The sequence below is a fragment of the Micromys minutus genome, assembly GCF_963924665.1.
Source record: "Micromys minutus genome assembly, chromosome: 10".
Classification (NCBI taxonomy): Eukaryota; Metazoa; Chordata; class Mammalia; order Rodentia; family Muridae; genus Micromys; species Micromys minutus.
In genome coordinates, this window is record NC_137979.1 from 525,876 (window position 1) to 539,451 (window position 13,576).

At 42.1% G+C, this 13,576-nt stretch overlaps 1 pseudogene across 1 annotated transcript; it reads right to left on the reverse strand.

Annotated features, from left to right (window-relative positions):
• Positions 1-1,904: 1,904 nt before the first annotated feature.
• LOC308426259 (exosome complex component MTR3-like) lies at positions 1,905-2,632 on the reverse strand (annotated as a pseudogene). The gene has a single exon. The product of its transcript is annotated as an exosome complex component MTR3-like (transcript).
• Between the last annotated feature and the right edge of the window lie 10,944 nt (positions 2,633-13,576).

Genomic DNA, 13,576 nt, shown 5'->3' on the forward strand with positions numbered 1-13,576 from the left:
ATGCAGAAACCCTTGGTACAAGGAGTTTCAGAATTAGATATTTCTTTTAGATTGTTTGTGTATAGCTAATATCTTATGCATGCGGCTCAAGTCTAAATATGAATTGGTGTAGCATTCATATGCATATACATTACAAATGTAACTTAATGTAAAATTTATTAACTTAATATTTCTGTGCATAAAATTTTTATGTGTATGAATTTTCCACGTGAATTAACAATTCTATGCTTGGAGCGCTGCAGTACTGAGTGTTTGGATTAGGGAAATTCACCCTGTAGTTCACAAATCAACAGCAGTAGAAGTGCTGAGAATCACAGTGTTACGTGTGGTCTCAGTGTATACGGCGATCCAAGACTTGAATAACAGGAAACTGGTATCTGGAATGGAGCAATGACACTCTAGCAGGTACACATACTGTGTCACCTGACATTTATCCTAGTGAGCAGCTTCCTTTAGTCTAACTCTGCTCACAAAGAGAATAAACTCTGAGAATGTTTCTCTGTCAAAGCTACAATGCAATTTGGAATGTAGATAATTTTTTCTCCTGTAAAGATGGAAAACAGTCATGTGCAGAAGGAAATTAGTGAAAGTCTAGGACAGCTCTCTTTAATATTTTTGAATTTTATTTATTCATGTGGGGGTGGGGTGGGGAGAGACAGAGAGAGTGGGGGATGGGGAAGCACTTACAATGGCCCATATGTAGAGTAGATAGGATTGAGAGAATTAGTTCTCTTCTACCACATGGATGCCCAGGATTGAACTGGTTTGGCAACTAAGTGTTTTACCAACCAACCCATATGACAGTCACCTTGCTCCTGTTTTGTAAAAGGTCATATCTTATTTTCAAGTCAGTACCCTAAAAACAAGTGTTCAGTTGCTAGTACCTCAGTCAATTTGAAACTCAGTGGGATCCACCAGTCTATGTCCTCCTGTGAAAGAATGCAAATGACCTACAGAAAAGAGGGAGAGATGGAGAACAAACAATAGTTTCATACAATGTTGTTTGTAGCTTGTAATTTCTTTTCCTTTATTGATTTTTGGCTTAACATCAGATTAAACCTGGACCATTGTATATGGAAGACATGCACTTTAACACTGTACTACAGACCTATCCCTTCTTTGTATTGTTTCTTTTATGGAGGCTCCATAGCTTAAGCAGAGCTTCCATGACAGCTAAAGAACTTAGAGGAGGTACAAATTGACCTTATCTGCATCCCATTATTCGGTAGAAGCATGTGATATGCCTGATGCCCAGCAGAAGAGCATGGTAGAATTAGTCTCCTAATAAAGAAATTAGGAGTTGACTATCCATTCTCTACCCAGCTGCAGCAGGGAAATTTCTTTTCTTGGTTAAGCACCATGTAGGCATGCAGGCATGACTGCAGTACAGTAGCTGAGTGCTTATATCTAATCTATAAGCAAAGACTAGAGAAAGGTAGTTAGGAATGGCATGGGTTTTGAAATCTCAAAGCCCACCTCAGTGAAACAGCACCTCTAACAATGTCACACCTCTTTTTTTTCCCCCCAAGGCATAAAAATATTTTTTTTTTATGTTTACTTCAAGTAGTGAAAAGGCAAAGTCTCCTTGTCAATCCTCTCAAAAGAATCAGTTTATTATATATTGGAGCTGATGGTTGTCCTACACAGGTTCCATCCCTTACAAGACCATTGCCCCAGGTCTCATTTACTAGGTAAATCCACACCAAGTCCTTTCCAACTTAGGAGTATGGGTGCTTTGAAATTTCTCCAACTGGATAGTGTTTCCAACACAGCTGTGCAGTGCTTTGGTGCCGTGCACACCACTCCCCCACAACAATGCTTCTCAGCTCAGTGAAATCAGGAGACCATCAGCACTAGTTCTTTTGAAAGAGAAGGGCAATAGCAGTCCTCTGTATCTTCATCGCTCAGGTTTTCCAATCACCCCTCCAGCGGGCAGCAGGCACCAAGCACTGCTGCAGCACCAGATACAGGCACTGGCATCCTTCCAGGCCCAGGTGCATCAGCCCAGCTCACAGTCTGACCGCCTTCCCCACTCCCCAGTAACCTAGCTACCTAACTGAGCACAGACATAAGTGCGACCCTGAGGCCCGCCTCAGAATGCTCCTCCTCAAGCCCAGTGGGATCCAGAAGCCAAGTCGGTGAGGGTCCTGGTGTGAGGCTGAAGCTGCAGCTCTCTACCAGATCATATATCTCCACTCCTGCGTAGGCCAGGGCAAGCACAGCAGCGGTGAGCACTGTGGCCACAGCAGAGCCGCAGTCCTCCAGTAGCTGCTTGGACACCTCCAGTTGAGCATGAGGGTAGCTTCCCAAGAGCACAGCAGGTCCAGAGCCTCCTGTAAAGCCAGACCCAGCTCATGCTCCTCGCCACTGCCCTGGGGTACGCGATGCCGGCGACCAGAGAAGGGCGCATGGCAGGAAATCACAGAGCAAGCGACCCTGAAGGGCAGCTGGGCTTCACAGCCTGCTCCCACAGGACCACTACCACATTCTTCACCCTCAGCCTGTCGCAGACCTGACAAGGCACACAAAGCACCTTTGTACCATTTGCATCTAGGTAGGCGGAGCCCTTATCCTTAGCAGCATAGCCTCTTCTGGTTGCCAGCAGTGGGCGTCTCTTCTTCCTTGGCCACATACAGCTGCGGTGGCTGGGACTCCTCTGGCCCTTGGATGCGGAGGTGCACTGTCCATATGAGCTACTTCCGCCTGCTGTGCTGCTTTGTACACTGGCTTTTCTGCTCCAATGTCACACCTCTTAATCCTTCCAAAACAGTTTCAGAACTGAGGGCCATGTATTCAAATATATAAACTTTTGGAGACCATTCATATTCTAATTTGTATTATAATTATTATTGATATGAAACTGGCAAAAATAGTTTCAAAACATCATACAGCACAAGATAGAGAGACTATTTGCCACTAATTTACATCACCTATCCCCAGTCAGAGGGGCATAGTGGTTACTTTAGACTCTACTCTCAAAGAGAGCAAGGCCAGGGGCAGCAAGACTGGTCACCATGCCTCCCTCCCAACATCCTCACTCCTCCCTCCTGTTGCTAAGTGAACAGTGCCAAGAAGCATAAATAAGCAATGAGAGACATCAGCAGACATCACAGATGTTAAATATTCACTTATACATACAGACAGAAGTAGTTAGATAAGATGATAATTAGAAATTGCTTCCCTTTATCATGCTGCCTTCAAGGCTAGGCAGAGAACTGGTCCACACCCATGCACTAACACACAAGGGCATAGAAATTATCCCACAGCCATGTATAGAAACAGCAAGACGCTGATTTTACATTCATGCATTAAGAGAAGAAGCTAATTTTAGACCTACAAATAAAGGCAGAGGGGCAAGGAGGTGGTCCTTAACACATGCTGAAGTCACAGGAGTAGGGGGAACTTCTAACTTCTTTGCATAAAGGCTGAGAGGGCAAGGAGCTTATTCTATACTCATGAATGAAGACAGAAAGCAGGGGCTTTTTCTACAGACTTGTATGTAGGATGTCACCCTTGGAGACAGAGGAAGTGTTAGCACTCAAAAAGCTGACGGGAAAGCTAAATTTACTATCCTTAATGTGGCAGAACAAGACCCTGTATCATGGAAGGGCAGCAACTTCTATTTGCACCTCCATCCTAGACCACCCAGAATCATAAAAGAAAATCTCAATTGAGGGGACTGACTAGAATCTACTGGCTTTGACCAGAGGTATGTTTATTGAGATATTTCCTTGATACTTGACCCAAGTCCACTGTAGACTGAATGATTTCTAAAGAAGGTCCACGGCCATATGAATGTGGACAGTTCTGGCTGAGAACAAAGTAATAATTAGCATGGGCTTATTTGTTTCTTTCTGCTTTTGGCTGTGAATTTTGGCATTCCCAGCCACTTTTAAGTTCCTGCCTTGTCTTTCCTGCAGTAATTGATCTTAACATGGAAATATAAGACACAGGTGAATTCAACAGTACTGCCTGCCAACTGTCTGACCTTCTCAGAATTTATTGGGTAGAAGCAGTTCTGGGAGTATGGCTAAAAGATGCCAAGTTCAGATGTGAACAGAAGGCTGCAGCTGCCTGTGAAAAACCCAGACCCCTGCCCCACAAAAAACAAACAAACAAAACACACATCAACAACAACAAAAAATTCCAACCAGTAGGTAACACCTAGATCTGAATCTCTATAGAGATCTGGCTCTAATAAATATGGTATGGGGTCCCCTGTCACGCCCAACTCGAACAGCAAGGAAGACAGGACACTCCGGATTCTTCTCAACAGCCTTTATTGAGGAACACCGCAATGCTGATACGGGGACCCCGAGTGCCGAGAGCACCCTCCTTTAATCCTTCTTTGACTGAGGTTATGTGGCTTGTCCTCCAGGGATTGGAGGAGTGAGGATCACCTTAGTAGCATAGTGCCGTGCAGGTGTGTTTGGCGCCAGAAGCGGTTATGTACATGTGCAGTCAGGTTATTTATTTCTAACCAAGTTGGATGTCGGCACTGTTTTGGCAGGACGGCCGAGCCGCTCCTTAGAGTTCCCAAGAAAGAAGATTATGTCAAAAAAGGATGGGCAGTAAATTAAATACTATCAGATGAATACTAAAGAGGATGAAAGAAGAGAACCCAAGTATGGATTCACTGAATAAATGCACTAGAGTAGGAGAGCCCAGAGGAAGGCCTCAGTCCTCTTGAGAGGAAAAGAAGGGAGAATTATAAAACTGACAGATGGTCTGTGAGAGCCAATCCCTCAGAAGATCGAGTCTGAGGACTGAGAAGTAACCACTGAGGTAATTCTGAATTCATCCCTGATGGTTTCATGGGATGACATTCTCTTAAGGACACAGTAGACCACCCTGTCTACAGTTCACTCTCCATGGTTTTTATTATCTGAAGTCAAACAAAATTGGAGAACATTAAATGAAGTAGTTCAGGGATCAACAATTTGTAAGGTTTTGCTTATAGCTACTCTGAGTAGGGTGCTGGCATGTCACCCGGTTCTCCACCTTCTTGAAATGTGAGTCACCCCTTCACTCACCATCATCATTCAGTATATGCATATGCTTTGTGGTTTATATCATGGGTATTCTGATCTTTGAGTCTATAAACCACCATGTGTGTTCTTTTGTGTCTGGCTTATCTCATTCAGGGTGATATTTTCTAGTCCCATCCATCAGCCTTCACATATCATGAAGTCATTGTTTTTAATGGCTGAGGAGTACTCCATTGTTTGAATGTACAACAATTTCTGTATCTATTCTGCTATTGAGGGACATTTGGGTTGTTTCTAGATGCTGGCTATGATAAATAAGGATGCAAGAAACATAGTAGAGCATGGGTTCTTGTTATAAGTTGGAGCATCTTTTGGGTGTATACCCAGGACTGGTACAGCTGAGTCTTCAGATGCAGATACTTAAAGTCAGCCATTAGACTGAGTCTAGGGACCCAAATGGGAGAGCTAGAGGAAGGACTGAAGGAGCTGAAGAGAATTCCAACCTCATAAGAAAAACAATATCAACTAACTGGACCACACAAAGTGCCCAGGGACTAAACCACCAACCAGAGTACATGAAGGGAGCCCGGACTCCAGATACATATTGTCATGGTTTGAATATGCTTGGCTCAGTGAGTGGCACGACTTGGAGGTTTGGTGTTACTAAAGTAGGTGTGTCACTGTGGGCATGGGCTAAATACCCTCATTCTGGCTTACTGAAAGTGAGTCTTCCACTAGCAGTTTTCAGATGCAGGTGTTGAGCTCTCAGCTCTGCCTGCACCATGCTTGTCTGGATGATGCCACACTCCTGTCTTGATAATGGATTGATCCTCTGTACCTATAAGCCAGTCCCAGTAAATGTTGTCCTTACAAGAGTTGCCTTGGTCATGGTGTCTGTTCACAAAAACAAACAAACAAACAAAAAAAAAAAAAAAAACAAAAACAAAAACCAAAACAAAACAAAACAAAACAAAACAAAACAAACCCTAAGACATCTGTAGCAGAGGATTGCCTTATAAGTCATCAGTGGGGTGGGTGGAGGAAGGTTTAATGCACTAATGTAAGGAGATGTTAGAGGGCTGATGTAAGAGTGGGTAAAGGAACACACTCATAGAGGCAAAGGGGAAGTATGGAGTGAGATGGGATCAGGGGTGGCAGAGGGGTAACTAGGAAGAGGGATAGTATTTGAAATGTAAAGAAAATGATTAAAAATAAATACAATTCTGTCTGGAAAGAAAGGAAATAAAAGCTGTGACTATTCAAGAAGAGGAAGAAAAAGAAGAATTAGGTGGAGGAAGAGGAAGAGGAGGTAGAGCAAGAGGAGGAAAGGAGGATGAGAAAGATGAGGAGAAGCAAAAATAAGAGGAAAAGGAGGAAGAGGTAGAGGAAGAGATAGGGAAGGAGGATGAGGAGGAGGAAGAAGTGGGGAAAGAAGAGGAAGAAGAGGAAGAGGGAGAAGAGTTTGAGAAGGAGGAAGAGTAGTAAGAGGAAGAGAATGAAGGGGAGGGGGAGGAGAAGAAGAAGGAGAAGAAAAAGAATAAGATTAAAAAGAAGAAGAAGAAGAAGAAGAAGAAGAAGAAGAAGAAGAAGAAGAAGAAGAAGAAGAAGAAGAAGAAGAAGAAGAAGAAGGTCATTTCCAAATCCAATGCATTAAATGCCATGCTTATGTTTGATCTTACTTAAAAAGCTAAAATCTTCCTTGAATGACAAATAAAATAAAAAAAAAAAAATTTAGTGAAAGCTGTAATAAATTTTTGGCAGATCAGCAGTAGTATGAAATAAATATGAATTTCTGCCTTTAATATCAGGATACACACTTTTATATAAAGATATATATTTTGGGCATTTCCCCACCATAATCTTTTTAAAAATTTGGGAATTTCATTGAATGCAAACCTATCACAGTGGATTCTCATTATTCCTGGGCCCATACTGCTAACTGTACAAACACACACACACACACACACACACACACACACACACACACACACACACGCGCGCGCGCAAAAAAAAAGAAAGACACACTAAAGGAAAACAGGAAGTTGTGTTGCCCACATATTCACTGGAGCATGGTCAAACTCCCCTCAGTGGCCAGCCCTAAAGTACAAAAAATTCTTCCTCACTGTGCCCTGTCTCCCAAAAACCATCAGTGGTGAGTACCTACACTTCAACATCTCTGTTACATTCTTTCCCTCTCTCTTATTTTCTTTTACAGATTTTATTTATTTATACATATGCGAGTACATTGTAGCTGTCTTCAGACACACCAGAAGACAGCATCAGATCTCATTAAACACAGTTGTGAGCCACCATGTGGTTTTGAACTCAGGACCTCTGGAAGAAGAGTCAGTGCTCTTAACCACTGAGAGATCTCCCCAGACCATCTGTTATAATTTTTAAGGTCTCTTTTTAGTAGCTTCATGTCTGGACTGTATCTCTTGTGAGTGGAAGCGGTTGTCACAGAAGCCTTTCCTGTCTCTCATTCTCAGTTATTAGTCTGCAGTCAACCATGCCCCTGCAACAAAAGTTTCCGTGCACAAAGCAGACAGCAGCACAGATCATGGTCTTCATGGTTTCCAAAGGCAACGAACATCAACAATGTGCAGCATGGACCTGAGCAGCCTTTCTAGGAGACTTAACCCAGAAAATGAACCTTTCTTCATCTCAGATGTCTCATTGCTCAGGGTCAGTGTAATCCTGCGATTGGACTGTGTTTTAAGGGGCAGAACCTGGGCAAGACCCAGGCTGCTATACACCAGCTTCTTGTCGATGATCAGTGTCCTACTTATATCCCAGGCAAAACATGTGTTTCCTGCATGTAGACAGCTCCTGGATGGAAGGTTTCCTCACCCCAGCAGGGTGAGCTGCTTGAGAGGTAGCAGCAGCACCGGCAGGGACAGCAGTTCCTGCAGTGGTTTCTGGCAGGGTCAGTGGATACTAGAGCAGTTGCCACAGGTATTGATGTGACAAGGCTGGCTCAGTGGTGGCCTGAGTCTCCTGGAATCCCAGGAGCCCACTCTACTCTGCAAGGACATGCTCCATTGTCCCCTGGTCACACATTCAGACCTGTCATCACCACTGAATCTCTGGTTCTTCTTTTTGTTGTGAATACCATTGCATTCAGCCATCTTCCCCCACCCCCGTTAAATCTAACCCCCTTTCTCCTCGGTGTGAATTTTCTATCCTGAAAAGCTGGCGTCTATGTTAGGGAGCCACTCAGTGTGGTTATCAGGCATAACCCCAAAGTTTTAAATTCCCAGCCTTTCAACAATGAACAATAGATGCCCCCAGAAATGCCTCCATCTACTGGCTCTGGAGCAGAACTACAACCAGAGTCTGCTCTGACTCTGAGCAAAGCTAGGCAACCTCCCTCTATGTTCTCAGTCTGAAACCAGCCTCCTGCTGTCTGTTCCACTCAGTGCCTGGTCTGTATTCTTCTCACAACTGCATCTCCATGTCTTCCCCCAGTGTAGACTGGAAGGCTAAACTAAGGCTGTGTTTCAAGATGGCTTCTAGCTGAGGCCCTCTAAGTCTCAAGTGAAAAAATGGGATTTTTCTCTCCTGCTGAGCCATATGCCAGAGAAATCAGCCCAATAAAATCCCACATCTGGGTTCAGGGCTTGTGAGGTCTGTGGACCTGTCCTGTGGTAGGACAGTCCATCTCCGCTCCTGCTCGCTTAGGAAGCAGTTTCTCCTGCCTTTGCTTACTGAGAAACTGCAGGGAGGAGACCCAGGCCTCTGCTCACTTTGCATCTCATGTCCCTCTCTTCCCCCTTTTAGGGATCCTTTCACTTCCTGCTGCACTTCTCAAGGTCTGTATATATTTCTTTGGGAAACAGCCCCTTTCTTATTTTAATCAACTCCTTTCCAGGCTTACAAAGAGACAGTCTCTAATCTTCCTTCTCATCTGGAAGTCCCTGTACTCTAAATACCAAAATCAGTTGAAAGCTCCTCTGACACACACAAAATCTCTTCATAAAAATACTTATAGCAGACACCTTAGCTTTCAGAACTGGGAAACTTCCCAACTGTCTCCTACAGCAAATGAATTAATATGCCTTAGTATCCTCCAGTGCTGAAATAAATGGTATTCATCTATAAAGTCTGGAGCAGAGCTGGCCCTGGCCATGCACACATCATCTCCAGTTAGAGGCTCACCTGCTATACAGGAAGAACTTATCTCAGAAAGTGAAACCCCAGGGCTAAAGAGATGGCTCAGCAGTTAGAGTTAGTGTTGTTCTTACAGAAGACATCTATTCTATTCCCCCCACCCATGTGAACTGACCTATAGCTGCCTGTATTTTGGTTTGCAGAGGATTGGACACGATTTTTTGGTCTACCTGTGCAGGTGCAGCTACACACACACACACACACACACACACACACACACACATACACACACACACACTAAACTTTTAAAATTAAACAAGCAAGCAAATAATCAAATAAACAAGAGCCACAAAAATAATGAAAGAAAGGAAAGAAGAAGGAAAAGAGAGAGGGAGGAAGGGAGGAAGAGAGGCAGGGAGGAAGGGAAAGAGGGAAGGAGGGAGAGAGGGAGGGAAGGAGATATAGATAGATAGATAGATAGATAGAGAGAGAGAGAGAGAGAGAGAGAGAGAGAGAGAGAGAGAGAGAGAGAGAGAGAGAGAAGAAAAATGATGGTAGAGATTTAGGAGAGGAAGAAATGACTGGTTCCAACATATATCTTCAGAGTCAGAATACATCTCATCAATTGTCAGGAAGACTAGAGTGACTAAGCCTGAACTAATGGGTAAATTACATTTTGGAGGGTTCTATTGTTTGCTATAAAACTTGGGAATCTGGTAATTCTGGCATTATTTCCTGGCCTCTCACACTATTCTCTATTAAGCAATATTGGCAGATATTTGTCATAATTCATTTGTCAAAATTCAGAATGCACAAGAGCAAGAGAAAAAGACTGTGGACTTCAGTTAATGCTGGTAAAGCCTCTCCCTCTTCCCCTCCCTTCTTTCTCCTCTTTATTCCTCTACTCCTTCTCTGAACCCCTTTTCTGTTTCTCTCCTGTTCTATCTCATTCTCTCTGTCAGTCTTGTAGTCTCTTGTAGTCTGGAAAGGTGGTTTTGTGAAAAATCACTGTACTTCCCACTTAGTTTTGCTATGAGCATAAAACTATTCTTAAAAACATAAAATCTGCTGAAATTATGACTAAGCCATTATCACAATTTATTTTGGGTTCCTGTAGGTGCAGAACTAGTACTGACAGGAAGTTCATATCAGCATTCTGCAGTGCAGAACAGGGGTCACCTTGAGTATCTTCACACAGCACAGTAGAGATTTTCTTTCTTGCCCTTTTCATATAAATGGGGTAATTTGTTGTTGTTTGGTTTTTGTTTGTTTGTTTGTTTTGGTGAACCTTTGAGTCTTTTGATGGACCAGGGACAGAGTCAGCTAACAGCTGTGCACCAGTTTCCTGGGGAGGCTCACAGATGCATGGTAGCACCCAGATTTCTTGTTCCCAGTACTACCTCCTGAAAGCCAGAACTGGGGCAGACCTGCTGTCACTGACTTCACACCCTATCCAGTAGTTGGTGTACAGCTGCCCTTGTTTATTTTTGGCATTGTTTGGTTCCATTTTATGAATTTTATGTTCTTCCAGAGGACATAATTCAGACATCATGAACGTAATCTGTCCTCTGTCCTAAGAATCTTCCTAGTTAGTGGGTTTTAGTCTGAGCCACACACATAAATCATTCAAAGAAATTGTCCACTCCAGACACCAGAAGCTGACATTATGAGATGGCAATTAGTGGACCAGTGGAGTTTTCAACTCTACAGGTGACTTAGCTGAAGGGCCAAAGTGACAAACTAAAGGTCTTGATGAGACTTTGATATTTCTTTGACTTCAACACTCTTCTCCAGCTAATCGCAGAGATAAAGTAAGAAGACTGAATAAAAGGGAGGCACATGAGAAATTAAAACTACAATACTCCTTTTAAACCAAGCTGTAGACCATCATAATTCCTGTAATATTACCATCCACAGTTTTTCTAGAAAAGTTACAAATCAGGGATGTCATTACTAAAACCCTCATTTGATGTATAATTGGTGTAAATTTAAAAAATAGAAAACACTGTAGTTTAAACACCATCATTTTAGAGCAGATGAGGGAAGATGTATTATGCAAATAGGGAATGCAACAATCCACTCTGAGTATTAAAAAAACCAAAACAATACACAAAACAACAACAACAACAGAAACCAACCAGCCAGCCAAACAAAACCCAAGCAGACACATATTCATTTCCTTGAACTCTTTAGAACAGTACTGAGAATGTGGACCAAAATCCAGCACTTTGGTCTCTTTGGCTATCATAGCCTGAATGCCTCTGATCTGCTATCAGGGATCAGACTGAAATAGAAATTAACATCTTCTAGTCAATCTGCTCTTCTCAACAACTAAACTGCAATGAAGATATCAATACAACAGCCTTTGTTAACTCTTAGCAAAAGTAAATATTTTATTGACTGTGACAAACTAATTCATTATGACAAAAATGCAGCGTCTTTCTGAAATCATTTCAAAAATGAATATGGCCTGAGTACAATTTAGAAATCTGAAGAAAACACAAGATAGTCTCAAATACTGTCACACCTATAGTAGGACTTCTCTCAGTAGAGAGCCTGTGTCCTCCTCTTTCTTCTTCCCCATTTATCTTTGCATTGGCTTCTCCTAGCACCTAATTCAGCTCAGTTGGTGAGCTTAGGAACAGTGAGCATCAAGACTGAAGTATAGTGGAATTGGCACTAAGGAAAGGAATGTCTTGATCCACGGTTTTCTTCCCCTGATATGTGCCTGGTCCATACTCAATACCGCAACCTCTCCTAATAAGAAACACCCATCCTTATCCTAAGATCAACCACATAATAATAGAAAATATTTCCAGAGCTATGAGAAACTTCCCACCTCTAAAAGTGACTTTAGATTCCCTTAAAACCTCCATGCTCTCATGATTGAGGCCCTTGGGGAAGATGAGGGAAGTGACATTTCAAAGTTCAATAAAATAGGTAAGATATGATTACAAAATTCTTAGAAATTCAGGACTTCCCGCCCACCTGCCTACACTCTTTTCTTTCTAACATTTAAATAGTATTCTCTCTTGATAGTTTAAATAACCAAGATTATTTCTGTATTACCAGGAATTGTGTTGACTCAAAAAAAAATCAACCTTCTAAAATGTTCACATTTGAGAGAATCGCTGCAGTGAGTGGAGACACTGAGGCAGTGTTGATACAAGATTGTGGATGATGTTAACCTTGAGTTTTGACTATACACAGTAGAGGGTTACTCTTCCTACTGCAGCTGGAAGAACCAACACAGAAAATCGCTCTGGAGCTGTAACGGGTGTGACTCTGTGAAATCAGTGACAATCTCCTTAATCTCAGGCAGAAGTTGCCTCAGAGGGCTCCTGGGACTTTTCTTCAGGGTTGGAACTGTCTTCAATAATGTAGACCTTGTCTTCACCTCTGGCCTGGACAATCACTGGTTTTTGTATAGCTCTAATCTTAGAGACGGGGAAGGCAACCAAGCTGGAAAGAGAGAGAAAGAGAGAGAGGTATGTTAAAAAACAAACATACAAACAAACAACAAACCAGGCAGTTCTTTTTAAGGTCTGTACAGAACTTTTATAATAGATATTCAGGATTCCAGGAGCCCAGGGCACAAAAATTTTAACAGAGAACAGTACCACACAGGGCCTTGGTACAAGGTCAGAGAAAAGTTTACTTAATAATTAGACTAAGAATTATAAAATTATGAGAATTTGAAATTTTTCAAATTACTTTTGTAATTCAACACACAAATGGAAGATGCAGGAAGACAGATAAGTAGCATCAGAGCAGGTTTTGATTAGGATATACATTCTGACTGGATTAAAAACAGGAAGTCCTGCATTTACTTTGGATTGTGATGCTTTAGTGAGGATTAGGAAGATCCAGTGACCTGAGATTTAACACAGGAACTATGGAACGGTAGAAGGAAAGAATCAGTCCACAATGTTGTTCTCTGTTCTCCACGCAAAGGCAGGATTCATACAATAATAATTTCTTTTTAAAGAAAGGTTGTAGAAACCTGCATAGAATCTACATCCTTTAACATTAAGTAAAGAAAAAGTTTTAAAACAACACAGTGCCTTTTCGTAGGGGTTTGTGACTTTGACATAATTTCAAATACCACTTGTAGGACACACATTCACATACATTTCAAAATAAAATCATCCGGCACTGAATGGAAAAAAAATTAGCCTGGACAGAGGACTATGGGTGTTTATGGCTGAGCTATCCGAACAACTATAATCCCAGAACTGTTAGGAAATATAAAATGCAGAAAATATCTTTGAGAAGTGAGGATAGAAAGAAAAGAACTTGCCAAAGATGGTGGCCCTGTGCTTTAATCTCAGCCTCAGGAGGCATGGGCAAAGAGAGGCAAACAGACTTGAGGCCAACCTAGTCTACAAAATGATGTCTGGACAACCATAGCTTCACAGAGAAATCAAAACAAACAAATAAACAAAAATGTTATAGGGGGAACTTATTAAACTTTATTT